The following is a 23,421-nucleotide window of genomic DNA, read 5'->3' as shown; positions in this document are numbered from 1 at the left end:
CACTCCTCGTCATCTTCTGTGTGCGCTGCAGCCATGGCAGCAGCAGGGATGCCAAACATTCGGGGCACTGCTGTCCTGTAACTTGTGTGCAAAGTGTCCCAAGGGAATTTTAGTAGGAGAAACAGGATAAACTCTTTTCACTAGTGAACTCAGGTTCACTATTAATAGCAAAAAAAATATCGGATAATAACTATACTGATCTACCAGTGCCTACACATTTCTGCTTGCGTGGGCACAGTTTAAGTGATCTTCTTGTCATTGTTTTAATGGGTAGCTTGGAATTACATAAAGAAAGACTAACAAAAGTATACATTGGTTCAAAACTGTAGATGGAGCTGTAATTTCTGCTTGTACAATGGCCTCAATTCACTAAGATCATGCTAGAGATAATAAAGCAAGAGAAAACTTACCTCCACACGTGAGAGAGTTATCTTACCTCTTCATTCCTTAAGTTACCTCTCCTGTAGTTAATTTACCTCCTCTGTAGTTAATTTACCTCTTCTGTAGTTAATTTACCTCCTCTGTAGTTATTTTCACATGCAGTTAATTAACAGCCTGTCTTTAACTCTGGAGTTATTTTAAGGATTGGAGAGTTAATTTAAAGACAGAAGAGTTAACTTTAGGCTTGCCTGAGGTAAAATGTGTCCTGAATACTACATGCCTTATCTAGAAGAGTTATTAAAGACAGGAGATAAGCTTAGTGAATTGAGGCCAATGGGTTTTAAATACTACAATTATTTTTAGCCTACAACAAATATTGTACAGTATGTACAGAGGCGTAGCTAGAGTTTTCAGCGCCCGGGGACAGAGACTGTTTTTGAGCCCCCTCTCCCCCCGGCGCTGCACCGAAAAATGAATGTGGCAATGAAATTGAATGTACTCTTTAAAATTCTGCAGAAGATGTCAATGTTACATAAATACATAATAATAATATGATAGGACATTAGGCTATGACTATGGTAGGATTAGATTGTGAGCTCCTCCGAGGACAGTCAGTGACATGACTATGTACTCTGTAATGTGCTGCAGAAGATGTCAGTGCTATATAAATACATAATAATAACACACACACGCACACACACACACACACTGTAGATACACACACACAGACATGCAGTAGATGCACACACACAAACACTCTGTAGATGGACAGACACACACAGACACACACACACACACACACTGTAGATACACACACAGAGATACTCTGTAGATGCACAGACATGCAGTAGATGCGCGCGCGCACACACACACACACACACACACACACACACACACACACACACACACACACACACACACACACACACACACACACACACACACACACACACACACACACACACACACACACACACACACACACACACACACACACACTCTGTACATGGACAGACACACTGGAGGTGCACCGACACTCTCTCTCTCTCTCTCTCTCTCTCTCTCTCTCTCTCAATATATATACATCCAAGCGTGCTTTTGCTGACTGTTAGAAAAATTAGAAGAGGTATTAGTCACTTGACTTCTGCCAGCAGGGAGCCGGTGTAGTGAAAAATTTTGCTACCCATCATATTTTGCAACTTGCCATAGAGGACAGTGTATCACTGTGTAGGCGTGGCTCCTCTCTGTTAACACGCCTGTAATTTTTTGCAACCACAAATCCCATTGAGCTAGAAGGGGGATTGTTCCCTCCAGGGGGGGGGGGGTTATTAGTTGAGCAAGAGGGGGGATTGTTCCCTCGGGGGGTGAGGGGTTATTAGTTGAGCAAGAGGGGGGATTGTTCCCTCCAGGGGGGTTATTAGTTGAGCAAGAGGGGGGATTGTTCCCTAGGGGGGGTTATTAGTTGAGCAAGAGGGGGGATTGTTCCCTCCAGGAGGGGGTTATTAGTTGAGCAAGAGGGGGGATTGTTCCCTAGGGGGGGTTATTAGTTGAGCAAGAGGGGGGGATTGTTCCCTCCAGGAGGGGGTTATTAGTTGAGCAAGAGGGGGGATTGTTCCCTCCAGGAGGGGGTTATTAGTTGAGCAAGAGGGGCGATTGTTCCCTAGGAGGGGGTTATTAGTTGAGCAAGAGGGGGGATTGTTCCCTCCTGGGTGGGTTATTAGTTGAGCAAGAGGGGAGGGTTCTGTGTGAGAATAGGGTTTGGTTGGGTTGCATTTTCTGATACAGATAGGTTAAAGTCAATGATTAGGTTGCACTTTCTGATAGCTATACCTATAAATAAGTGCAACCGGTTGCAAAATCTGATAAAGTTGCAAAAAATTTCACCACACCAGCACATGACCTTTCACCTTCCCTGTACACTAGCCATGCCTGTATTTTACTTTAGAGGAGGGAGGGGAGGGGGGGCAATCGCTCTGCTAATCATTTAACACAGGAGATCCCTTCCCATTCATTCTCCCTCCACCCTGGGCCTGATCTCACCTCTGTCCACCCTGATTGCTAGGCTCTCCTCTGTCAGAGGCAGCAGCCCTGCAATGTAAACACGGAGGTGGGACAGCACATCACAGATCAGCAGCATGGCTGGTGGTCTCCCTCCTAATCTCATCTTCATCGGCAGCAAAGCTGAGGGTCTCCTCCTGACATCTGGGGGGTTAGCAGCATGGAGGTTGGCCAGGAAGCACAAGGTCAGTAGCAGTGTCACAGGGGCGCACTTCACTTAGCAGTAGCTGGCAGCGCCATATCAACTGAGCGGCAGTTCTTTTAAAAATTGCCCCTCCCTCCTCTATGATTACATGGCCACAGCAGCACGAGCATTGGGTAGAGTGAAGCTGGTGGTGCTGCTATTGGCCATAATCTCCCCCTCATTACTGCTCTGCATGCAGGCTGTAAGCTGTGAGATCTCCCGCAATGTAACTGGGAGAGGAAGGAGACGGGCACCACGTCCAGTGCAGGAAGCTGCAGAATGCCGGGTACTGTGATGGGTGACACACAGAAAAGTTACACCTGCAGGCTGCACACATTGCTAATGTTGGCTACTCAGCTGATGCGCCCCCCTGAGTGCAGAGTCCGGGGACACATGTCCCCCTTTCCCCTCCCCTAGCTACACCCCTGAGTATGTACTCTGCCTCTACTTTATAACTCTGGTTTTACGATGTCTCCTCATCATCCGGAGTCATATATTTCTCATAAAGTAACTAGCATCACTGTGAGGCCTTTCTGTTGTTGTAATGTAGGTATCTGATGACATTTGTTTAGTTTACAAAAGAAATGTATCTCATTTTAATGTCCAATGTATATAAGCTGCCTGTTCTAACATCTTGTCAGCATACAGAAATTGAGTCTGAAAAAGGCTTATCCAGCCGAAAGCTTACTCTTTTTCTTCTAAGTTAGCCAATAAATGGTGTCATCCTGATTCAAAACTTCGTGCTTTTACTGATGGCTAGCACAGTACAACATTCTACTGCTTCTACTCAAGGTCATAGGTCATCATGGGCCATATGCAATTCACTTTTTCTTCTGACTTTTCACCTAGGTGATATTTTTACAACTTGTCATAAAATGCCTTTTAAGTCGCCAGCAAGCAAGAAAATACTCAGAATAAAGCATAAAATTCATGTAAGTGCAGTACAAAGCAAGGCTCTTTGCTTTGTACTACACCTACATGAGTTTTATGCTCCGTTCATAGCCTGAGGAAGTGGGATATGTCTGCAAAACGTGTTGCACTTTCTGGAGTATATGAATAAATATTTGGTTAAACTCTATCAACAGTTTGTTGTGTCTACTTGGAGGAGGGAAATCCACCTCGGCCTCCCCTGACTTTTAAACTTTTTATTGACTTTGATTCTTTTGGTGCCTCTGTTTGCCTGTACATGATCCTGTGACAATAGACAACACTGTTGTCAAGGAGAGGATGCTGGGAATGCTGCAGAGGAGAGATTATGCAATCCGTCACTGGAATGTTGTTGCGTCTTCTGCTGTTGCAAAGGGAGGCAGGGAGGGAGATAGAGAGAAGGGGTGTGCAGTGCTGCACCAGGGACATATGCCCCTTTCCTCCATGCTATGCCCCTGTATATGATCATATCTACTTTTTGATCATAACGATTAATCTGTAACAAATATCAAGTATGGTATGGGTACCTTTACGGGTATTATGCCTAGATGAGCATCAAACTTCTTTTGTTTTTTTCAAAAAGGAGGTTAGCAAGGTCCATTTACATATTTTTCCCTTGACAGGTGCTCTTTAAAAGGACTACAATTTCCTCTAAGTGGAAACTGAGCCTTACATAAATTTGAAAAGTGATGATGAATACAGAATTTCAAGTGTCTGCGTAATGACAGCCATGACAGTTACAAGTGATTATTTATACTCACGTATTTAAATGAAAACATTGTTCGAAATATTGAATTCAATATGGTGTTAATTATAGTAGCCTTGTGTACGGCTAATGTTATGTAAATCAACTCGGTATTGTCCGGAAAAAACATGAAGACCAGAAATAAGACTTTACATTCAAATGCCACCATTTACTGCTGAATAACGGGGAGGCTAAGCACCCTCCAGAGTGCCACACAGCATTTAGTATACAAGATGTAGATGCTCTGTATTTACCTACACTTCTGTTGCCAAGGTGACTGTGTGCTTGCTGTTACTTTTCCTTCATTATATTTATCTTCTGCTCTTTCAAAAAAGAAAAAATGAGAATACACTGTAAATACACATGTCTGAATAAGTGCCCAAATTGTAGCTTATTTATTTTTTTACTCTTTAAAATAAAATAATTTCTTTCACACCCCACTCTCCCTCTCTCCTTGTCAGTTAAAAAGGTGAGTCATTTAATCCAAGAAGTTTAAGGCCTGGAACCCACTACAAATCGCTGACGCTAATCGCAATCGCTAGAGTTTTTAATGAGCGTTTGGTAAGCGATTTTTATGAGCGTTTTCTGGCGATTTTGGTAGCGTTTTTCAAAAGTGTTAGCGTTTTGCCAGCGATTGTGTAGCGATTTACGTTTAGCATTTTTAACTCTGATTGGTCCTTTCAATTAATTTTAATTTATTTTTACAGTGTGCAGTAATTTAAAAACGCTTGCGAAATCGCTCTCTGTAGGTTTTGATGAGCGATTACGCCAGCGTTTATATACTTTACATTGCAGAAACTCTAACGCTAAACACTAACGCACAAAAATGTCCTGCGTTTGCGATTTTCTATTTGCAATCGCTCCAGTGGAATTCAGCCTATTCATTAACATTAGCCTATTACGGTCTAGGGTGGCGCTGGCTGCACCCAAGTCTCCTGCACTGGATTGCCAGCGTTCATTTTCAATCGCTCCCTAAATGCTCAAAATTGCTGTTGTGGGTTTCAGCCCTGAGGCTAAGTTCACATTGGTACGTTGCGGTGCAATGTAATGGCCACTTTGTAATGTGGGTTGGCCCACTGCAATTCACCACCTATGCAACCTTAACAGTGCAGTTAGTGTGGTAACAGCATGCAGCATCCCAACGCTCTGCGTGAAGTGCATTACTGCAAAATACATGCATTAATAGTGACAGCGAAGCATACTTTTCATTGGCTGTATGCTTCACTGTAAGTGACGCAACACACAGATAATGTGAGGCGCCGCTTTCCCAATACGTTGAGTTGCCGCTTTCACAGGTAATGCAGTACCACTATCCACTGGGAATTTAGCATGAGGTTTTTTCCATAAGGGAGTAATTACCTTAAATGGTACTGAAGGCTAGTCTGATCTGAGACGATTGTCATCCCACGGCCCTTAAAAGTAAGCTACAGGCTCAGGGCTCTCACCGCTGCCGTTAAACTCGGAGAGATATGTAATTCGAGGTCCGGCAAGCGCCGGAGCGCCGAATTACCCTTTTGCGCCCCGCTCAGCATTACATTGCTGCTATGGGGCGCCAGTTTCGAGCTACAGAACCTACTCTGCCTGCAGTGTCATTGAAGGTATTAGCGTTTAATACCGGGACCACCTTGTTCATCCATATGGAACAGCTATTATGTTTGACCAGTCAGTCATTTTCGCATCAAAAAGGGCATTTTGCATTTCGAGATTTCATTGCAATTTTGCAATAAGGGAAAAATTCACGAAACTGTGAAAAATACTTATCTTTCTTGTGAGAACGCAAAAATCGTTTATTTTAGCGTGGAAACGTAAAAAAAAATATTTTAATGCAGATGTGCAAAAATAATTTCTCTTAGCATGAAAATTAGTGAAAAATTTGAAAAATCACAAACTTATTACAAAATGATTTTTAATGACATTTTTGCTTGAAAGTTGAATTTTCGTGAAAATGAATGCGAATAAATATCGCCATTTTCGCTCATCACTGCTCCTGAGTTTTCTCCTAAGCACTGCCCTTTCTTGGGCCGTGCAGGGCGTGCAACTGCCCTGAGCGCAGTGATGAAGGTTGGAGCAAGGGGGCGCTGAATGAGGAGAATAGAAACTAGTAAGTGTCAGACAGAGCCAAGCAGGAGAGGAGACTGGAGGAGGAAAAGGAGGAGAAAATAAGAGGAAGATGGGCGATCATGTGACCCAGCTCCTCTGCTACCACACTGCACTGAGAGGAAGGGAAGTACCGCCCCAGCCATTGAGGGGGAAAAGTATGCATGGAACAGGTATTTATGAAGCAGCTGCACAGAGGTGAGGGAGGATGTCAGCAAGAGAATAAACAGAGCTGCAGCAGAGAGGAATGCTTGTCCACTGACCCCGTACTCTCACTCCCATCAGGTGAACTTTAGTGGGAAAGACTTTGGAGGAGAAAATGGATTGACTAATGAGAATTTTTTTTTTTTTGTTAAATCCATTGCTTCAAGCTGGGCTGCTTTTTATGATACAGAACACAGGAGATATTAGTGATGGGAAGTCCGGTTCTTTTCAATGAATCTATTCATTGGATTCAATTCATTAAAAAGAACCGGATCATGAGCCGAATCATTTCATTCATTTTACTAGGGAGGGTGTGGCTAGCAGTAACTTGTTGTTAGTCACACCCTTCCCTGCAAATTGGCCTAGACATCTATTATTCCTTCTCCTGGCTCCTTCTCCTTCAGCTGTGTGTGTTGGGCCCTTTTGCACTAGCTGCATTTTTGCCAAAAACACAAAAGGCATGTGTTTGCTGATTCTTTGGCCACGTTCACATCATGAAACACAGACGGCTGTGTGTTTGGAACGCAATGCGTACGAACACATGCCATCTGCGTTTCTATGCATTGCATGGCTGATCCCATTCACTTTCATGGCTGCCTACCCTGCCACCCAGCTACTTAACTGCCTACCCTGCCACCCAGCTACCTATCTGCCTACCCTGCTACCTAACTGCCCACCTGGCTACCTATGTGCCTACCCTTCCACTCGTCTACCTATCTGCCTACCCTGCAACCCAGCTACCTATCTCCCTACCCTCCCACCTGGCTACCTATCTGCCTACCCTCCCACCCGGCTACCCAACTGCCCACCCAGTGCAGTGCCTGCACCACAAATAGCTTGCCAGCCTGCCCAACCACCCTCCCTCCAGGTAATTAATGTTAGCCCACTATAGACCTGGCTACATATACTGCATTTTGTGGGGAAACCCGGCGACAATCTGATTGCATTTTGTGGGGAAATCTGGCGACAATCTGATTGCATTTTGTAGGGAAATCTGGCGACAATCTAATTGCATTTTGTGGGCAAATCTGCTGCCAATAAGATTGCATTTGTGGGGAAATGTGCTGCCAATCTCATAGCATTTGTGGGGAAATCTGCTGCCAATCTCATTGCATTTGTGGGGAAATCTGCTGCCAATCTCATTGGATTTGTGGGGAAATCTGCTGCCATTCTCATTGCATTTGTGGGGAAATCTGCTGCCAATCTCATTGCATTTGTGGGGAAATATGCTGCCAATCTCATTGCATTTGTGGGGAAATCTTCTGCGAATCTGATTGCATTTTGTGGTCGGCCGGCCCTCCACCATGTGGTCTGGAAAAAAAAATGGCCCTCCATGCCCACGAAGTTGGACAGCACACTGCTAAGCTCTTGTATATTTGGCCCCACCCATGACCACGCCCACATGCTGTTTTGCATGCTTTTCTGGAAATCAAAATATGGTCACCCTACCATAGTCTTATGTCTATGTATGTATTGTGTAGTGTAGTCTGTAGTGCTATATGCTATCTCCTCTCTGTAACAGACCACCTTCCTTTTGCCCATCTCTGCTTAGTGAGGGCTTGTTCACACTAGAGGCGCTTTTTGATGTTTTTAAGCGCTGCCGATTTTTCAAAATCGCCCTGAAAGCGCTTACACTATGCTTTCCTATGCGCTAGTTCAGACTGGGGCATTCTGTTCGCTGTCCGATCAGAAAAGCGATGCATGGACCTTTTTTTTGGGCTGATTTTGCGATAATGGGAGGTATAGGAAAAGCGCAAAATGCTCACAAAATCGCTTTGTACAGCAATTGCGTTTGCATTTTTAAAAATAAATACATTGTATTTATTATTTTCTGGATCAAAGAGTTTATTTCCTGACTTACGTCAGGGAGTCAATTAAAAAGATCTGTAAAATTAAATATATCCCCTGGGTGGTACCATGGAAGGGGGAAGCCTCTGGATCCTAATGAGGCTGTCCCTGTCCTTCTCTGACCCTCGGTACAAACGTTGGCAGCCCCAAACAACAGAGAAGTAAATATTTACTTCCTGCACAGGAGCAGTAGCACCTTTCCTCTCTGGCTCAGGCAGAAATAGCCGAGCCCGATAGAGTCCAGTCTACTGTGCAGGTGTAGGTGATTGGCGAGACCTGATCGGGGTCGGCTATTTCCGCCTGTGCCCATCGGAAAGCCACTACTGTGTCTGCAATGGTGCCGGGGAAGCTACTGCATAGTGTTGCTCATCCGGATTCCGGGTACCCAAACTTTTCAGCTATCCGAGCTCGGATCCGGATTCCGGATAGCTGGCTAAATCCGGAATCCGGATCCTGGTGAATTCGGATTCGCTTGTGATATCCTGAAAGAAATACGGATATCTAGTTCGGATATCTGGATAGCATAAAACACAGATGATGTCCATGAGCCAATCAGAGGGCTCCATGACGTCATTGAGCCAATCAGAGGGCTCCCTGCCGAAGCCCTAGCAACCAATCACAGAGGGCAACCGTGGCCAGCCCCTCCTGTATATAAGGCAGGAGCCATGATGAGAAAATCGTCCTTGCTGTGACTGGTCACTGAGAGACATCTCCTCTAGTGGTGTTGGCTAAGCAAGTGCTGTATACTGTGATAAAACCTAGCATTTTTGCACATAAACACCTGTACTATACCACTATTTTGTTTTTTAGTTAGCTAGCTTGTGTAAATTTGTGATTTTCAGTCAGTGACAGTCAGACTCTGTGCTGCAGCTGCTGCTATAGTTAGGTCCTGTGTGTGTGCAGGCCAGGCCTTAGCTACAGTATAGGTTAGGGAATAGGATTACTGTGTTATTGTGTAGTTAGTACTGCAGTGCTAGTTAGTTGTTAGAGTAGTACTGTGTTGGCTTACTACAGATTACTGCAGTGCTGCTGTGGCGAGCAGCAGTGTCAGTGTGACAGATAGACAGTTAGTGTGCACTGTCTTCTATTCTGCTGTCTGTCACTCCGTGCTGATTTTCGTTAAAGTCCAACCCCGATTTTAATAAAGTACAAGTACCCCACATCATCTGGTGACAACATCACATATAAGTTGTACTATGTCTGCTGGCACTGGCAGGTGGGGGAGGGGCAGCAAGGGGAAGAGGTGAGGGAGAAACGTTAGTGTCCATTCAGCCGCTAGCCACTGGTCGACCAGCTGTTAGGGGTAGTCACGCTGCAGCAGCATGTAGCGGCCATTTTCCAGCCGATGGTGGATGAGCAGGCCACCACCAGCTCTACAATAGAGACCTCCACCCTCACCAGCACTACTGTTCGCAGGAGCAGCAGCAGCCGCCCAGCAGTTCCTGGGGACTCGGTCATCATGTCGCCCCTTAGCAGGCAGCCTACCCTCTGCCACCCCTGCCGACACTGAGGCTTGTTCAGGCAGCCAGTCCTCAGTGGCCTCCTCTGCTCCCTCCTTAGCTTCCCGCGTAAGGAAAAAAGGCCGCCAGACCCTGTTGGGCAAGTCTTTCCCTGTTGTTGGCAAGAGGGGGAAATAAAGTGACTGGGAATCACTATGCCTGCCTTACCACCCTTTACCACCACAACCTCCTGGCTCCTCCTGATTGTTAACTAACTAAGCCTGGTTCACAATTTTTTTTACAGCCCTGGTACCAATGCTACGTGCCATGATACAATATCCGGCATGCTCCTGGCACACGTTACACCTGCTGCTGCTGCATTGCCCTGCTCCTGCTGCCTGTGCTGCTCCCACCGCCAGGGTGCCACAGGCCTCTGCTGCTGCTACCACCTACAGTGGAGGAAATATTTATTTAACCCCTCACTGATTTTGTAAGTTTGTCCAATGACAAAGAAATGAAAAGTCTCAGAACAGTATCATTTCAATGGTAGGTTTATTTTAACAGTGGCAGATAGCACATCAAAAGGAAAATCGAAAAAATAACCTTACATAAAAGATAGCAACTGATTTGCATTTCATTGAGTGAAATAAGTTTTTGAACCCTCTAACAATAAAAGACTTAATACTTAGTGGAAAAACCCTTGTTTGCAAGCACAGAGGTCAAACGTTTCTTGTAATTGATGACCAAGTTTGCACACATTTTAGGAGGAATGTTGGTCCACTCCTCTTTGCAGATCATCTCTAAATCCCTAAGGTTTCGAGGCTGTCTCTGTGCAACTCTGAGCTTGAGCTCCCTCCATAGGTTTTCTATTGGATTAAGGTCCGGAGACTGACTAGGCCACTACATGACCTTAATGTGCTTCTTCTTGAGCCACTCCTTTGTTGCCTTTGCTGTATGTTTTGGGTCATTGTCGTGCTGGAACACCCATCCACGACCCATTTTCAGTTTCCTGGCAGATGGAAGGAGGTTGTCGTTCAGGATTTCACGATACATGGCTCCGTCCATTTTCCCGTTAATGCGATTAAGTTGTCCTGTGCCCTTAGCAGAAAAACACCCCCAAAGCAAAATGTTTCCACCCCCATGCTTGACGGTGGGGACGGTGTTTTGGGGGTCATAGGCAGCATTTTTCTTCCTCCAAACACAGCGAGTTGAGTTAATGCCAAAGAGCTCTATTTTGGTCTCATCAGACCACAGCACCTTCTCCCAGTCACTCACAGAATCATTCAGGTGTTCATTGGCAAACTTCAGACGGGCCTGCACATGTGCCTTCTTGAGCAGGGGGACCTTGCGAGCCCTGCAGGATTTTAATCCATTGCGGTGTAATGTGTTTCCAATGGTTTTCTTGGTGACTGTGGTCCCTGCTAATTTGAGGTCATTCACTAACTCCTCCCGTGTAGTTCTAGGATGCTTTTTCACCTTTCTCAGAACCATTGACACCCCATGAGGTGAGATCTTGCGCGGAGCCCCAGAGCGAGGTCGATTGATGGTCATTTTGTGCTCCTTCCATTTTCGAACAGTCGCACCAACAGTTGTCACCTTCTCTCCCAGCTTCTTGCTAATGGTTTTGTAGCCCATTCCAGCCTTGTGCAGGTCTACAATTTTGTCTCTGACATCCTTGGACAGCTCTTTGGTCTTTCCCATGTTGGAGAGTTTGGAGTCTGCTTGATTGATTGATTTTGTGGACAGGTGTCTTTTATACAGGTGACTAGTTAAGACAGGTGTCCTTAATGAGGGTGACTAATTGAGTAGAAGTGTCTAACCACTGTGTGGGAGCCAGAACTCTTAATGGTTGATAGGGGTTCAAAAACTTATTTCACTCAATGAAATGCAAATCAGTTGCTATCTTTTATTTAAGGTTATTTTTTTCGATTTTCCTTTTGATGTGCTATCTGCCACTGTTAAAATAAACCTACCATTGAAATGATACTGTTCTGAGACTTTTCATTTCTTTGTCATTGGACAAACTTACAAAATCAGTGAGGGGTCAAATAATTATTTCCTCCACTGTATATTTAACTCAAAACACAATTGCTTTGTAATTTTTTTGAGGTGTCTGGGTTGAAAACTGTGATGTCCCAGTTGTGCGTTGGACTTTGGAAACAATGTGGGCTGCACGATCGCTGTCTGGAACTTCCTGATGTTAATTTACAGCCATTTTTTTTGTATTATAAACAATTACTGTTTTTCTTTAAAAAAACAGGATGCTTCATGGATCATTTACTATAAAAGACGTTTTGGAAGCAATTTAAAGGCCACTTCCAGTTTTCAATCCGGATACCCGGATTTACCCCCGGATAATGGGTTCTGATATCCGGATCTATTTGGATTGCAGAACGGTTCGAATTCGGATATCTGAATTTATCCAGATAGTTTACTATCCAGATCCAGATCAACCTGGATAATAAAAAGGGGTATCTGAGCAACACTACTACTGCACCCACGCCTCAGCCAACAGGCTTGTGGGCTGTGGTTTTGAGGAAGCCAGTACTATATCCCTGAGGCTTGGGACGAGGTGGGAAGCCTCATTAAGATTCAGAGGCTTCCGCCTCCTGAGGAAAGTATCCCCAGTGGGGGTTATTTTTCTTACAGATTCTCTTTTTAAAAAACTTGTTTTTTTGTTTCAATATAAAAAATACAAAATATATGCCTGCATCTTGTTTACTTCCAAACACTTGAGCAGTAGAGATGGCCCAAACTGTTTGCCGGCGAGCAGTATTCTGTAAACGTTGTCTGTTTGCATTTGCAGCGAACAGCGAACATTTGGCATGTTCGATTCGCCCCCTATACATCATCATTGAGCTAAACTTTGACCCCTTACCTCACAGTCAGCAGACACATGGCAGCCAATTAGCTAGCACCCCTTCCTGGACCCCCCACCCTCCTATCAAAAAGCTGTTGCAGTGGCCATATTGGATTAATTCTCTGCTGGCTGCTGTTAGTGAGAGCAGGGTCAGACTTGCTGCAGATAGGTAGGGAATGCATTAGCTAGGCCTGTGTTCTTGTTCCTCACTTGCTGTGAAAGCACCCCAAAGAGCCCTTTTGAGGGCAAGCATATAGGTCTCCTCTGTTTTTTTTTTTTTTTGTGTGACACTCCACAGCCCACTGACACCCAGAGCTGTGCATAATGTGATTTCTGCCCATTATGGTTTAAAACCCGACTTTGCATCAACTCTGTAATTTTGGGTGAGAGTTTTGGCATGGATCCCCCTCTGGCATGCCCCTGTTCTGGTGTTAGACCCCTTGAAACAACTTTTTCATCACAGAAACTTTGTAGGTTTAAAAGTCACCTGCCCATTGAAGTCTATGGCGGTTCGCCAGATTCACCTGTTCACAAACATTTCCCGGAAGTTCGCGTTCACGAACAGAAAATTCTGTGTTCACGACATCGCTATCGAGCAGTATGAAAAAAATAACAGAATTTTTTTTTACATATTTGAATTATAACTTGTATTAATTGAACTAGAATCTTTCTTGGCCTTCCTATGTATGTGTAAAAAATGCATCACATTCCAATCTTCAGCTCTGCTAGAGCGATTGTTAAGAAGACGACAGTGTGTCAAAGTGCTTTGCAATGTAAGAGAAATCAGCTTGACTTTTGGAAAAAAAACAGCCTTGCTAGCTACATCCCATGGCCATAAGCATTTGAATCAAACACCGTCCCTGTATTCTCTGGCCAGAGTTTTTGCTGCACTGTAAAAGAACAACAAAGGCAACCTTTTATATATCAATGTCTTTGAACTGCGCTGGCACCTCTGCAAACTAGTGTTTAGCCGCGGGCCCTGGCTTGTTTTTTTGAGAAGTTGGTGCAATTTTGCTTTATACAGAGGCACAGACTCCAGTGGGATACTGCTGTGCTTGCGCTGTTAGTGCTGTGCTCATAAAGTAACTGTCTGAATGGATGTTGAATATATATGGTTGTGAAAAGATGTGATAAAAAAGCATTTGGTCTGGAGAGAGATGTAAATGTTGACTCCCCTGTCAGCTCAGACTTTTATACAATAACTGCAACATTTCCGAACATTTACACATTCACTGTTAGAAGGGTATATAATAGAATTTCCTGTCTAGATAAAGCTTTATGTTCAGAACTACAGCCAACAATAAGATGCCATTGGAACAGACTACAGCTTCAAACAGTCAGTGAAAATATTTGTTGTTATACTTTTAGCTCTTATGGAGTTTCACTTTGCTCACAATTGAAGAAGTGGCCAACACTGACTCCTAGTAAAAACACAGTCAAAACATAATTTTAATAAAACAAAATATGAGTAAATAAGACAATTTTAATTATAAAATGTCCCTGCAAGAGAACTTGGCTAAACCTGAGACGAATTAAAACTTAATTTTAATAAATATGCAATAAAATGGGTATCCCTTGTTGCTTATTCCAAGAATTACATTATTCACACTACATTTATAGACAACTGGAATATATGGATAGCTCCAAGCTAGCTCTTATGCTGGGAATACACCATACAATTTTGTGTTAGATTTTCTGTTAGATTTACCTGCCCGATAGATAATTTCTAACTTCTCTAAGTTATCTATCTAACCATCTATCTGCCTAACAATTAGGCATTGTTCTACTAAGCAGGAGATAACCAAAAAAGACAATGCACCAGAGATAATGACCAGTCTCTACCAGTACTTTACAGAAAATAATCTAAAGGTGGCCATACACTCGTTAGATTAGCATCAGATAGATCTTCAGATAGCTTTTCTGATCTATCTGATGTGTTTAGGATCATATTTTACTAGGAACAGATTTCCAATAGATTTCAGTATGAAATCTATTGAAAATCGATCTGATGGCATTTTTTTGCCATCAGATTTCAATTAGGTCCTATGCAAATTGATAAGTGATCACTGCAAACATTACAAAGACAATCAGTATAATGGGATTCTGAGCTGTTCTGGTCCAGCCAGATCCATATTTTCCAGTTGTCTATAAATGTAGAGTTAATATTGACATTCCTCTTATAATAAAGAATAGAGGATACTGATTTTAATGCATATTAATTAGCCTGCTCCTCTTACAGGGAAATGTATTGCGTTAGTAATTAAAGCATAACTGAACTTAGAATTTCCTCTCTGCTATAAAAGATTAGCAACAGCACAATAACCTTTAAAGAAAAACATTTATTTGTTACAGCTTACACAACTTCTGCAATAAATCTGCAGTGTATCTACTTCCTGGTTTCATGGGAGCAGAGAATGGGTTAAAGAGAAACTCCAACCTAGAATTGAACTTTATCCCAATCAGTAGCTGATACCCCCTTTTACATGAAAAATATAATGCTTTTCACAAACAGACCATCAGGGGGCGCTGTATGACTGATTTTGTGCTGAAACCCCTCCCACAAGAAGCCCTGGGTACCGCGGTACTCTGGGCAAACTGCCACAATGTAACAAGGTTCACAGACAGGAATTAGCTGTTTACAGCTGTCTCTAACAGCCAAAACAGCTAGGAGCAGCTACATAACCTGCCCACAGTAAAAATGTCACCATGTAATGTCAGAATGTAAGTTAGGGAGAGGAAAGATTTTACAATGAGCAAACACTGACTAAATCATTTATACATAATTATGGTAAAAAATAAAGCACTTTTTTACTAAATTATTTTCACTGGAGTTCCTCTTTAACACCCTGTGTTTACCTATTAGCTGTGTCTGCCCGGACTGACACATTTCTGTGCTGACTAGAGATGGGCCGAACCTCCGATTTTAGGTTCGCGAACCCGGTTCGGTCTGTACTGTATTTGTGCACCTTGTATGTGCTAAACCTGTTTTTCTCACGCAATGCATAGTACGGATGCATAAAGCCTGTTGCTATACTGTTGTGATTTGGCTGAGCTGACAAGTGTTTGATTAGTACTCTGTGATACTTTCATTTGCTTACTCTACCCTATTTGGCCCCGTTGGCCTGGGGGGAATAAATATATTGCATTGTACTGGTGTCTGCATGACTTTGAGACGTAGGGTGCCACTGGAGACGGTAAACAAGAGGTCCCATTACTCGCTACAATAGCTTTTGAGATATTTATGTTTTTGTAAAGGTCAAAAGTTCACCCTGCCGAGCACTGCTGTATCGGGGGCTCAGTGAACTGTTTTGATAAAATCTTAAATATCTCAACAGCTATAAAAGATAGAATGATTTTTTTCCAGCACAAATCCTGAACTACTCAACCATACCATTGTCATGTCGTTGCGCTATTGTAAACGGACTGGGTGACCTCATCATCTTGCAAAAAAAGCAATTGCTATTATCTTTAAAACAAATGTAGCACAGATCATTATTTTTGTGGAACAAATAGGCAAAAAGGTAACCTGAACTAAACATAATTTGTATTTATGCTCAAATTTTAAGAAGAGACAAAAATATATACTCGGGTATACAAGTAAAATTGTACAATCGAACAAAATCTTCAACTGTGTAGGCATATATAACAGGATTACATTGTGAGTATGGAATCACATGAGTCTTGTCAATGGCCTCTCATTCAATATGTAAAAATTTAAATTCTTAGTGATCCTTAATTCAGGAGAATGCGCCTACTGTAGGCTATTATCAAACAGTAAAATCCCGGGCTCCTAGGGGCCAACTAGAGAGAATAGAAGGAAAGAGGCAAAGTCAGGAAAAGAAAGAAAAGAAATGAAAAAGAAGAAAGGAGAAGGAAAGAAGACAGGAAGACTGAATCTACCAAAGTCCAATCTGAACAGTACGGTACAACACTTTAGTTTAATCCCACATATCTCTTCCACGGGTCCCATGTCTTCTGATATTTGTCCATCTTATCATCTAACACAGCTGCCAGATGTTCTTGTATCATAAAAGTTGTCACTCTTTGTTTGACTTCTTCAAATGACACAAATTGAGCTTTCCATGTTCATGCTATTGTCTGAGTCACGGCAACAAAGATAAAGTGGGCCAATACCCTCTGCGATTTTTGGAGGGAGTCTATTTTACCGTGCAATAAGACTATCCAAGGGTCTCTTGGAATTGTTTTATGGAACAAAGTTTGAAGCATTCTGAAGACCCTTGACCATAGTCTTGAAAGCATTGTACATGACCAGAACACATGTAACATGTCACCTTTATTTCCACATCCCCGAAAGCATGAGCCCCCACTTGTTCCAGGTAGGTGGGCCAATCTTGCTGGTACCCAATACCACCTTAAAAGGACTTTATACAATGACTCAATTATTGCTGACTCAATTATTGCTAAATTAAGTGATAGCTTGGGGATTACATTCCAAATCCCCTCCCATTCTTCTTTTGATTTTTCCTCCCCTCAGATCCGATTCCCATTTAGCTATATATTCATGGCGATAGGAAGGCGGTGGATCTGTCAAAATAGAGTTCTGATAAAATCCCTTTCGCAAATGGATTGTGCATACAGAGATTCTCAAAGTTGGTTAATATAACAGGAAATCTGGTCTGAGACGGGAAAAGGGAAGAAAGCCAGTGCCTAAGTTGCATATAGCGGAACTTTTCTACGGGAGGGATCTGGTATTTCTCTTGTAGATCTCCCCAAGAGAGGATTCCAGAGCATCCTATCAATGACCTAACCTGTTCCAGTCCGTGTTCTCTCCACCATTTAAAGTTATATGGATCTTCGTTACCGGGAATAAACAAAGGGTTGTTTATAAATGACATCAAGGGCCGAGAGGGTGACATCAGGCCTTTTGAAAAACAGATGGAATCCCAGACAGATAGATAATGTTGCAACACCATTCCAAGAAATTTAGACTGTTTAGGTAACCATAGAGGGGTTTGGATTGATTGTGGAGATGCGGCCGGGATTTCAAATAAAATCCAGGCTGGCATTTTAGGGCCTTTGTTTTCTGTTTTGTTTTTAAGTGTGGTGTCACAGTTCACTCATCTCCAACTACAAGAAAGGCCCAGGAGTAGTCTTAGCTACCGTAATATCTATGTTATGGCAGGGCTCTTATTTTACTTTCTCTTACAGGGCTATGGAAACCGTTTTGCCCATGCGATAAAGCGAGGTGCAAAAATGAAATCATGCCTAGCAGAGGATGGTTTTGATCCATCAACCTCTGGGTTATGGGCCCAGCACACTTCCACTGCGCCACTCTGCTTACATTTGTATACAATCTTCAAGTTTAAGAAGGGTACATTAGTTGAAATAGTTACACTACAATCTATGTTACAGCAAGGCCCTAATGACACTTTCTCTTAAGGGGCTTTGGCCGCCGATTGGCCCATGTGGTAAAGCAAGGTGTAAAAAAATAAAGTACACCTAGCAGAGGATGGTTTCGATCCACCAACCTCTGGGTTATGGGCCCCGCAAACACTTGAAGCTCATCAAGAGAATGCCAAGAGTGTACAAAGCAGTAATCAAAGCATATACTTCAAATACTTTGAAGAACGTAGAATATGACATATTTTCAGTTGTTTCACACTTTTTGGTTATGTACTATACTTCCGCATGTGTTAATTTATAGTTTGGATGCCTTCAGTGTGAATCTACAATGTTCATAGTCATGAAAATAAAGAAAACTCTTTGAATGAGAAGGTGTGTCCAAACTTTTGGTCTGTATTGTATGTATATTTCAATAGCAACCTCCTCCAACCTCCCGCGTCCCTCCAGTGAGCACTACATTGACACTGGACACACCATCACAGCAAGCAGAAATATTTAAAGTGAATCCAAGGTGGGGTTTTTAGTTAAAAACAAAAAAAAAAACACATGCTCCCCAGATCAGGTAGCCGCAATCCCCGTCGCTCTCCGAGGCTTCTGTGGCCAGCTATCCTTAAAGTGAACCTTCAGACTAAAAATCTACTTTAGCAGAACTGAAAAGACTTGGTGTTCCTTTAACAGTTTCACAGCATCAGAACTTTGTTTTTCTTACCGAAGCCTAAATTTATTGCATTTTACAATATAGTACAGAAGCTAAGCTCCACCCCATCAAAGAAAACTGACTGGGCATTTTTCCCCTGATGCTGTGCTAGCATGATGGCATTTCTGATGTTGTTTTTGTTGCCTAGCAACTGGGAGGGGTGATCAGGACACAGGACAGTTGGAACTGTGTCTCATGCTCCCTGTCACCTCATTTCAACCAAAAAGATGGCTGCCCCCAGGAAATCACAAACATTTACCTGTTCTTTTAAAACAGGGTGGGTAAGAGATTATATTACCTATCTATTTTAATTAACATAACTGATGTAACTTAATGACAGTATGTTTGTTTAGGCTGAAGTTCCTCTTTAAGTTTCCTTGGGGTTTCTCCTGGGGTCATGATGCTGCAAGCTCTGCGCTGGGTGTCTCAACACACAGAGAGCAGAGTGCAGGGAAGCGGGGAGCAGCTGGGGAGTGGCCATGGAGAAGCAGAGCTGCCCAATGGCAGCTGGGGAAGGGATGCCAGGAATGCCCCCAGTGGGCGTTTTGCAGGAGTGCCTCTCCTGCATAAAACTACCTTTCCCTCGAGATTGCAGACAAGATGCATGGTGGCAATTGTGTATGGTGTATGCATGGTGGTTTTGTGTAGCGATTGCGGTCGTGTTTTTAAGAATAAATACATTGTATTTATTATTTTCCGGGTCAAAGAGTTTACTTCCTGCCTTGTGTCAGGGAGTGAATTACAAAACCGCTTGGAAAAACGCTTAGAAAACCGCTAAGCACAAAAACAATTCGCCCACCCAAGCGCCAGGAATCAGAAAAAAATATGCATCAAATACCGCCCAATGCAGACGGACACGCGAAGGAACGCAATGTGAACAAGGCCTCAAAGTTGGATAACATGGCTAGTAAAACTAATGAGCATACTGTACACTAGTTGGTTTTTAGGGGAAAGTATTTGCATATTCACTTACTTTCTAGAAATTATGTATCTAGATTGATTTCCTTCTCGCTTAGGTAAAACTAAACATTTACAAATACCTTCAGTTTTAAAAAGACAACTTTATATTGAGCTGTGCTGATTCCGTAATAGAATCAGCACCATGGACAGCATATGGATTTTTTAAAGAGACTCTGACGCGACTAAAAAAATTTATTTTTACCAGGTAGTTCGCTTCAGGAGTCTCAGCAGATGTAAACCGCCACATCCCCGCGGCAAAACGAGGGGTTTATACCCCCAAATCCCGGGGCAAACATCCATGACTTTCTTGATCGTGGATTTTGCTGCCCGGGGAGGCAGAGCTTTGAGCTGTAGCTCTGCCTCTACTGATGTCAATGGCCGTGCGGATCTCCGCCTCTCCCCGCCGCTCTCTGTGTAGGAAGACAGAGAGGGGCGGGGAGAGGTGGAGATCCACGGAAATTGACTTCAGTAGAGGCTTCCCGGATTTTCCCCCGGGGATTTGGGAGGTCTAAAGCCCTTGTTTTGCCACGGGGATGTGGCGGTTTACCTCTACTAAGACTGCTGAAGCGAACACCGAGGTAAAAATAACAATTTTTAGTAGCTACAGACTCCCTTTAAAGCATGTCTGAAGCAAAACTAAACTTGTGAGATGTAGTACAGATAACTAATAGAGCCTTAGTAGCAAAGAAAAAAAGTGTCATTTTTTTCCAGTACAGGAAGAGTTAAACACTTGAGCTGTTATCTATGCAAAAGAGCTACTCTGAGCTATTCAACCAACTTGGTCAAACTCAGTCTTGTTTTCTAAATAGCTAAGGGCTGGTTCAGACGGACGCGTGCAGACCGTTTACTGCCAGCGTTCGGGGCTTGGCATTAAACGCTCCCATTCAAGTGAATGGGAGCGTTTGTACCAAGCTTTTACGTGCACGAACGCGGCGTTCGGGTCCCGATTTTCACTGGCGTTCAAGGAGCCCCTGGAAGCTACATGTTTACTTCCGGAAGCGGAAGTGACGTCAGCCGCTAGAGCGAGAAGGCGGCGATGGAACGCAAGGAAGAAGGTATGTATCCTGCCGCCGCTGCTGCCCGCTGCCCACACACGTTCACTAGCTGGAGGGGAGCGCAGAGGGGAGAGCCCCGAGGTGAGGGAGAGGGGGGGAACTTCCCCTCTCCCCGCCGACTGTGGGCAAGGCTTTCCCCTCATGCTGCCACCCCTCCAGCCCCCAAAAAACGGCCCCGAGCGGGCCCCAGGGGGGGGGCGGGCCCCCCCGCGGGCGCAGGCGCTGCAGGGCCTATTGTTACGCCCCTGCCCACTTCAAATATATATATAACACAAAGTGACTAGACCAGAATCAGAAAGGATGACCCTTGGGGACGGTTGGAACTGCCAAATTCTGCATCCAACAAAATTCTGAACAAATTTCACATTTTGTTGATTTCACGTTTATATTGGAAAATTAAAATTAATTACAGTTAGTGTGAATTTGCTAAATATGTTAAAATACGTCTGTTTAAGTTTGTTTTTAAAACCTTATCTCACCTATTTACATGGAGTTTTAAATCAGGATGATACCATTTATTGGCTAACTACAAATGAATAAGAATAAACAAGCTTTCGGCCTTGCAGCCTTCGTCAGGTTTATATCCTGTTAGTTTGCAAGCTGGTGGTACAGACAGCTTATATACATGCAACATCAAAAGGAAAAACAGATATTTTTTTCAAGCATAAATACATCATTAAGATGCCTTAATACAAACAGACCATCTAAATGGGGTAAGATAAGGATCCTGGTTTACTTTATTGCTCACAGACCTGGTATTAGGATTGACCCAGAGGTATCGTAAATTCTTAGTTCACAAGTTCAGCTAGGGTGGCTGAGACAGTTCATATATCATCAATCTCATACCAATATAGAAAGTTGTTGTCCTTATTCAGACCCTTCTGCACAGCTTTGAAACAATTTATAAATTTTGTTTCTGCTATTAATCGGTCATTTGACGTTTTGAAGCCGCCCTTCAGGGCAGTGACACGAAGATCATCCATGCTGTGTCCGTTGGACCGAAAGTGTGTAGCAACTGGGAGTCCAGATTCGGTATCATTAATAGTGTGCCTGTGTCCATTCATACGTTTGCGCAGAGTTTGTCCAGTTTCTCCCACGTACATAACATTGGGGCATTTAGCACACATGATCAGATATACCAGATTGGTGGACCCACAAGAAAATTTACCTTGTATTCTGTACTCCTGTTGTGAACCTGGTATCGTTACCCTGTCAGTGGAGTAAATGTGTCTGCAGATCCCACATATTTTTTGTCGGCAGGGTGATGTTCCGTTTTGTTGAGGCCTATTCAAAGAGCTCCTGACAATCATCTGTTTTAGATTGTGTGGTTGCCGATATGACAAGAGTGGAGGTTTAGGGAATATCGTTCTCAGTCTGTGATCCTTGTGTAAAATGGGATGAAGTTCCTTAGCAATCCTCCTTAAGATTTCCAGGTGTGGGTTGTAGGTGACAACCAAAGGGACACGTTCCTCTTTCTGGTTTTGCTTATATTTCAGGGTCAGGGCATACCTGTAAAGCCTATTACTGGACTGATCAAATTCATTCTCACTCATAATTATTTCACTTTTGGACAGGACCTCTATTTACAGCAGATGGGCGTGGCAATGGGTTCGCGATTCGCTCCACAGTATGCAAATCTATTCATGGCCAAAATCGAAGAGGAATACCTCAATGCATGTGGCATAAAACCCTTGGCCTACTTCCGCTTCATTGATGATATTTTAATCATCTGGTCCGCAAGTGAGGATGATCTTCTCCAGTTCCACAGGAACTTCAATGCCTTCCATCCTACAATCAAATTGAAACTTACCTACTCTCACACAGAGATTAACTTTCTGGACACCACCATATACATCAGGGGTAACAACATACAAACCTCTGTGTATCGCAAACCTACAGACCGTCCCACATACCTAAGATATGACAGTTTTCATCCCAAGCACATTAAGAACTCTATAATTTACAGCCAAGCTATAAGGTACAACCGGATTTGTTCTGACAGGATGGACAGAGACAAGCACCTGGATCACCTTAAGAACACTTTTATTAAACAAGGTTACAGTCCTCCCATGGCTGACGCCCAAATCAGGAAAGCCAGCAACATCCCCAGGACTAAACTCCTGAAATATAAGCAAAACCAGAAAGAGGAATGTGTCCCTTTGGTTGTCACCTACAACCCACACCTGGAAATCTTAAGGAGGATTGCTAAGGAACTTCATCCCATTTTACACAAGGATCACAGACTGAGAACGATATTCCCTAAACCTCCACTCTTGTCATATCGGCAACCACACAATCTAAAACAGATGATTGTCAGGAGCTCTTTAAATAGGCCTCAACAAAACGGAACATCACCCTGCCGACAAAAAATATGTGGGACCTGCAGACACATTTACTCCACTGACAGGGTAACGATACCAGGTTTACAACAGGAGTACAGAATACAAGGTAAATTTTCTTGTGGGTTCACCAATCTGGTATATCTGATCATGTGTGCTAAATGCCCCAATGTTATGTACGTGGGAGAAACTGGACAAACTCTGCGCAAACGTATGAATGGACACAGGCACACTATTAATGATACCAAATCTGGACTCCCAGT

The 23,421-nt window shown here is 43.3% G+C and overlaps 1 long non-coding RNA gene across 3 annotated transcripts in view; it reads right to left on the bottom strand.

The window, feature by feature from the left end:
• The window catches only part of LOC137541388 (uncharacterized), a 145,807-nt gene that overhangs the window by 64,281 nt on the left and 58,105 nt on the right, over positions 1-23,421 (bottom strand). Inside the window, exons 3-4 of one of the 3 annotated variants that reach the window (XR_011025146.1) lie at positions 4,550-4,618; positions 3,267-3,468 (exon numbers count right to left, since the gene is read on the bottom strand). This is a non-coding gene — a long non-coding RNA (uncharacterized lncRNA). Of the gene's footprint in view, positions 1-3,266; positions 3,469-4,462; positions 4,619-23,421 lie in introns of those variants that run through there. The other 2 variants (XR_011025145.1, XR_011025144.1) reach the window with 2 other exon arrangements.

The sequence above is a fragment of the Hyperolius riggenbachi genome, chromosome 12 (assembly GCF_040937935.1).
Source record: "Hyperolius riggenbachi isolate aHypRig1 chromosome 12, aHypRig1.pri, whole genome shotgun sequence".
Classification (NCBI taxonomy): Eukaryota; Metazoa; Chordata; class Amphibia; order Anura; family Hyperoliidae; genus Hyperolius; species Hyperolius riggenbachi.
Note: the sequence above shows the minus strand (reverse complement) of the source record. Positions and strands in the feature narration are given on the sequence as shown.